A 6,000-nucleotide genomic window follows, 5' to 3' on the forward strand; every position below is an offset into this window, starting at 1 on the left:
CCACCAGGATGCACACACACATACATGTGAGATTGCACAGTGATAGTACACACAGTCCTCCTATTACCCCTCTGTCAAAATGCATAACATATGGTACCTGATAGCATGCAGTGCAGCTATAGTCAATCCATGCTGACAACAGTATACATGTGTGTGATGCATGTGCTGTGTCACTATGTGAATCCCCTACCCCTGGATACCACTGCACCCATCAGCACGGTATTTCTGTGCACCTGTTCTGCACCCTGCCATGTACTGTGCACCACACTTCACAGGTGTACAGCCCATTCCTGAATGTGTACTACTGTGTTGGTTATGTCAGCTTTAATGCTCACAGCCCCTATATTTTCCAGCAACACATACCTGATATGATATGTGGACAGATGTCATTTGTGAGTGCCTGATGTCTGATGCACAGCTTTCAACATCAGTGGACCATGTATGACCAATCCAATACTCTTACACTGACAACCATCAGAGCATACCATGGCTATGGGGGGTGTACACACCTTTATTGATATGATGCACCCATCCTTGATCTGCCATGGGGACCACATCAACGGATATCTTAGCAGTACATGAGCCCGATATGTGACATATGTCCTGTACTTTCACATGCAGTGTCTATGGAATGTGTTAGGTGTGCGGATGCTGACCACGATACATACACACCATGTGGGCATATGTGTGCACACTCTTATCATGATGGTTTGTCACACCTCTTGTGTGTAATACAGCAGTCATTACTCCTGGCAGAGGTATACCAGCATGGGCCATCTGCACTTGGCAATGTATGTTCTGTCTGCCCTACAGATGTCCCCCTATTCTACATGATTGCAAGGTCTACTTATGTGCACATCCCTTGGTGTTCAAACACTGCCATCACTATTGCTGTGGCAGTAGGGTTACAGCTGTCACAGGTCCTGAACCTGACTATGTGCAGACACAGCCATTCTTAGCATCCTTAACATCCCTGCTGCAGTGCACTGGTGTGTCATGCTGACACCCCTCCCTCCTTCTTCAGCCTTTTTGCAGATGCATGACAAGTAAGCCCTACAAGTGTGTCACTTTGCAGTTTTCCATACACTGAACACCACATGTTACAGCCTAGTCCCAGCTGATAATGTGGACCACTGTAATGCCTTATGCCATAGTGTATCTCTACAGCAGTTGCCATTGTCCTACAGGTATATACACTGGTGTTGCATTGTATATGGGTGTTGTTCCAAACATGTCCCTACTGTAAGCCATGTCTCTCAACATTATGTTACTCCCCATGGACATATTCCGTAATGACAGGATGTTAGTTATCATGCTGGTGTCTGACATACCCTTCCTATACCCCATCATGGTCACGACTGTGATGCCATGCATTTAACAGCAACAATACGTGCACATGTACAACATACATTCTGGGTAGGTGTGTTAGATGTGTGCGTGGCATATATGCCATTACATGGCCGGTGTATTGGCAAGCATCTGAAAAAAACATACTCACCAGCTACAGGCTTCTGCCTTGGTGGTATCTCGGAGGGACCTACATAAGAGGGTGAGATATGCATAGTCAGTGGCCACAACTGTGGCAGTGCTACAGGGTGGGTGCAGTATTACAATACATCAACAGTACATTTCCACAATACTACCACATATGGACATCTGTTTATCACTACTATGCAGCAACAAAATATATCTATGACATGTCCGATATGCATAATTGACCTGTACCGATCTGGATGTATATGCAACAGTGGTCTATGGATGTGCCCTGTGGCCTACCTGCACGCTGCTCGGCCGGTGTGTGGGTGGCAACAACCTCCACAAAGGTGTCTGATGGTTGGTGTGTGTCTGGATGGGCAGGTGCCACAAGGCTGGCAAGGAGATGCTTCATCCTCCACACGTGTCAGGGTGGGATGGATGGCATGACCCCCCATGATGAGATGATCCCCCCGGACTGCAGCAGCACACCGCCGGGCATTGCCAAGCAGGTCAGAACAATGATGCTGGACCTGCTCATAACTGCGGTTGTGCAGTCCGACATCATTGACCCTGTGGACTAGGTCATTCCACAGGGCTGTCTGCTCCTGCTGATCATGGGTGGCCCAGCCAAACAGGACAGGGTAGTGCTGGATTAAATAGGTTAGTACTACTTCATTTTCAGCAGCTGCATAAGATGGTAGCCGTGCGTGTGACATCTTTCCTGAAAGACATAAAGATGGAAACAGGTCTGATTAACTCATACAGCAAGGTTACCACAGTTCTTAATACACATCTCTGTCAACCCCCACCATATCAGTAGCAACAAACTGTACACACAACTCATTAGGTATGGCTACAGCTTATCTACCAGTGGGACAAATATTGTATTGCACCACGCTTTGTGCTATGTGTTTGTAGCCATGTTCCATGTGTGGACACTATCATTGCTGGCCTGTTACAGACTATTCACCTGTGTGCCATTGTAAGGGCCACTATGGTTCCATATATGCCTGTGGTATGGCTGCTTTGTGATTGTTGCACATGTGACATTCTGTGTTATTGGGGATATCTATGCATGCTGTTGGACATGTTCCGGGATTGTGTAGACTATAACTACTAACATATGTTCTATAACAGTGACACAATAGCATGTATATGTACTATTGCCCAGTAGAACCACCTCTCTAAACCCATCTGCTCATGTTACCCAGCCACATCACATGAGTGTCCCACCCTGGGGCCTCCTCATGTACTGGTCCAGCAATACCGTCAGGTGCAACCAACCCAGCAGATGTTGTCCCCCCCCAGGGGTACAAACAGACATGCTCCTGTCCCCTGAGTGCAGGTCCAGGGTCTGTTCTATAATGGGCTCCACAGACACATGTGGGATGTGCTACATCACTCTGAGGCACCCAGTACACTTTCACAGGGCCGACATGCACCTCCTGCTCAGCCTTCAGGCCAGGCACTTTCAGGACATGGACTTCTGTTGTGAGTAGCAGTGGGTGGGAGGCTTGATCCCATTGTCTCCATATTGGGGCCTATGGGGAGGTCCACATCATAGACCACACAAACCATCCAGGGTGTTTACACACCACATGTGTCACATACCACCCCTGTAGACTGTCCTCTATATCTACTAACCCTGACCACCTCCACAATTATACCTGACATACTTCCCCATATTCCAATTCCATACTTCACAGACAAGGGCAATGTGGTCCCAACAAGGGGCTCACATGTGACATACCCGTCCATGTTGCACACACTGACAGCTGTAGATATCTGTGTGTATTGCTATGTGTGCTGTTTCTTCGCACATAGCATGCAACACTGTGGTAGTAATATAGGGGACATGTATTTACATACATATATATTTGTGTGTGTGTTTGTATATATGTAGACATGCGCATATAGGTATATATCTATATATGGGTAGATATATGTGATGTATATATGTGCTCATATATATGTCTACACATGGGTATCTGTATATTTGTGGGCATACATGTGTGTGTGTGTGTGTGTGTGTGTGTGTGTGTGTGTGTGTGTGTGTGTGTGTGTGTGTGTATATATATATATATATATATATATATATATATATATATATATATATATATATACATATATATATATATAGGTTCATAGGTAGGTACTAGGCTATCTGCCCGAGGGCATTTATAAGCCTAGCCGGAGTGTGTCAGCTTTCCCCATCCCACTGATTAATCAACTGATCCTCTGTCAAGCAGAGACAATGAAGTGATCCCAGGGGTGTATTTTCTATTACCCATCCACTTGTCAAGGTTTCTCTTGAAGAGTGTTAGTGAGGGGCTCTGCCTAATGTAGTTTGGAATTTTGTTCCAAAGCATGGGGAGTCTCTGTGACAGGAATCTATCCCTGCAGCATGTTCTATTTACTGTTGTGGTGAGGATTAGCTCACTAGAGTGCGTGGCTCACAGTGATTTGGATTTCTTTAAGTGGAGCATGTCCATCAATTCTGAGTTGGACATGGCTTTGTAAGTCAGGCAGAGATCATCTCTGAGTAAGTGATATGCCACTGAGTACAGCCAGAGTTTTTTCAGTCAGGCTGCATAGGACATATGTTTGAGGACAGTAATCCTCTTGGTGAGGTACTTTTGTGATCTTTCCAGCTGTTGAAATTGTCTTGTGAGGTACATCCCAAATGGGGCATTGTACTCTATGATGAGTCTGATGAGTGATGAGTAGAGGAGTACTATAACCTCTTTATTTCTAGATAGGAACCCTTTAGTAATTAGATGGGCCACATAGAAGGATTTCCTAACTACTCTGGCAATATGATTGTCAAAGGAGAGATTACTATATACCTGGGTCCCCAGATCTATTATTACCTCTTCTGTATTAAGAGGGCTGCCACCTATGTGGTAATTTGTGGGTGTTTTGTTTTTCCCAAACGGGATGACTATGCATTTTTTGGCATTTAGCTTGAGGCCATGACTTTGGCACCAGGTGTCCGTCTCAGTAAGGCCCTTTTGGAGGATGTCCGTGTCAGCCGGAGAGCCAATTATGGCTCCCAGTTTGCAGTCATCTTCAAACTTGGTTAGCCATAGTCCTCCTATGTTTGCCTGTACTTCTGAGAAGTATATGCCGAACAATAGGGGTCTCAGGACTGAGCTTTGCTGGACACCACTTGTGATTGGTTTAGAGTCGGACCTGGAGCCTGCTATTATTACCGTGTGAGTTCTGTCTGTAAGCCAGTTGGCAGCCCAACTTGTGACTTAGGGGTTTATGTTCAGGCTGGTGAGTTTTTCTGTAATACCCGAGTGGGGAATGGTGTTGAGAGCCTTAGCAAGGTCAAGGTAGGCTGTGTGAACCACCTTTCTCTTGTCTATGGCCTTGGTGACTGTCTCAAAGAAGTCAACCAGGTTTAGTAGGCATGATCTGCCCTTAACAAAGCCGAACTGGGTCGGGTCAAGTGTTTGGAGTTTCCCAATGTCTTTGTTAATGAGTTCCATGATGATGCGCTCCATAGCCATGCAGACCAGGCAAGTCAGGCTTATGGGGTGATAGTTACCAGCGTCAGTTGTGGCCCCTCCTTAGTGGAGAGGAATAACTGTTGCTGTGAGCCATTCTATGGGCACGTAGCCTGTAGAGAGGCTGAGGTTGAACAGCGTGTCTAGGTGGGGGGGTTAGTTTGTTCTATAGTTCGTGCAAGATGCAGCCTGGGGCATCATCTGGCCTATTGACAATGTGTTTTTGGCTTTTGGAAGGGTTGTTTTTACCATTGCGTCTGTGATTTCTGGGACACTACACTTTTCTGGTATTGTTGTGGGCCCTTTTGGGGGTGAGAGGGTGTAAAGTTTGCACTGAATCTATCTGCCAGGATGTTGGCAATATCAGTAGGTTCAGTATATTTTGTGCTATTTTGCACGAGTTCAGTGCATATCTGTCAGTTGCCACTTAGATTCTTAACATAGCTAAAGAAGGCTTTGTGGTTATCTTTTGAATCCTTGGCTATTTTTCTTTCGAAGTTAGCCTTGGATGATTTTATGAGGGACCTTAGTTTCTTACTGATACTGATCTGAGATGTCTTTCCTTCTTGGGATTTGCTTTTTTCTGAACTAGTTTCCTCCTTCTGTTGTATAGCCTGTTTATGGCAGGGGTCTACCAAACTGGTTTCCTTCTCTTAGAGGAGTGTGTCTTGGTTTTGCTAGGGATGGCACAATCCATGCATCCTTGTAGGTGCTCATAGAGTCCATTTGTAAAGGTTTCTGCATCTTGGTTAGTGTTATCCTTTAGTGTGGGGGCTGTGAAACTTACCACCTCTGTCTTAAGTAAGGTGAAGTTTGCTTTAGAAAAGTTTTTTACTGTTGTTTCATTAGTTGGGGTGGTGGTGGGGTATGGACATCCAGAGTGATTAGTTTATGGTCTGATCTAACCAGTGATGGGTTGACCTCTGGTGTGGAACACCTGTCGCCCATGTTGGTAATGGCCAGGTCCAATATCTTTTCACCTCTGGTAGGGGAGTTTACCAGCTGATCCAGA

This window comes from Protopterus annectens, chromosome 12.part0, assembly GCF_019279795.1.
Source record: "Protopterus annectens isolate FY-2018-M chromosome 12.part0, PAN1.0, whole genome shotgun sequence".
NCBI lineage: Eukaryota > Metazoa > Chordata > Ceratodontiformes > Protopteridae > Protopterus > Protopterus annectens.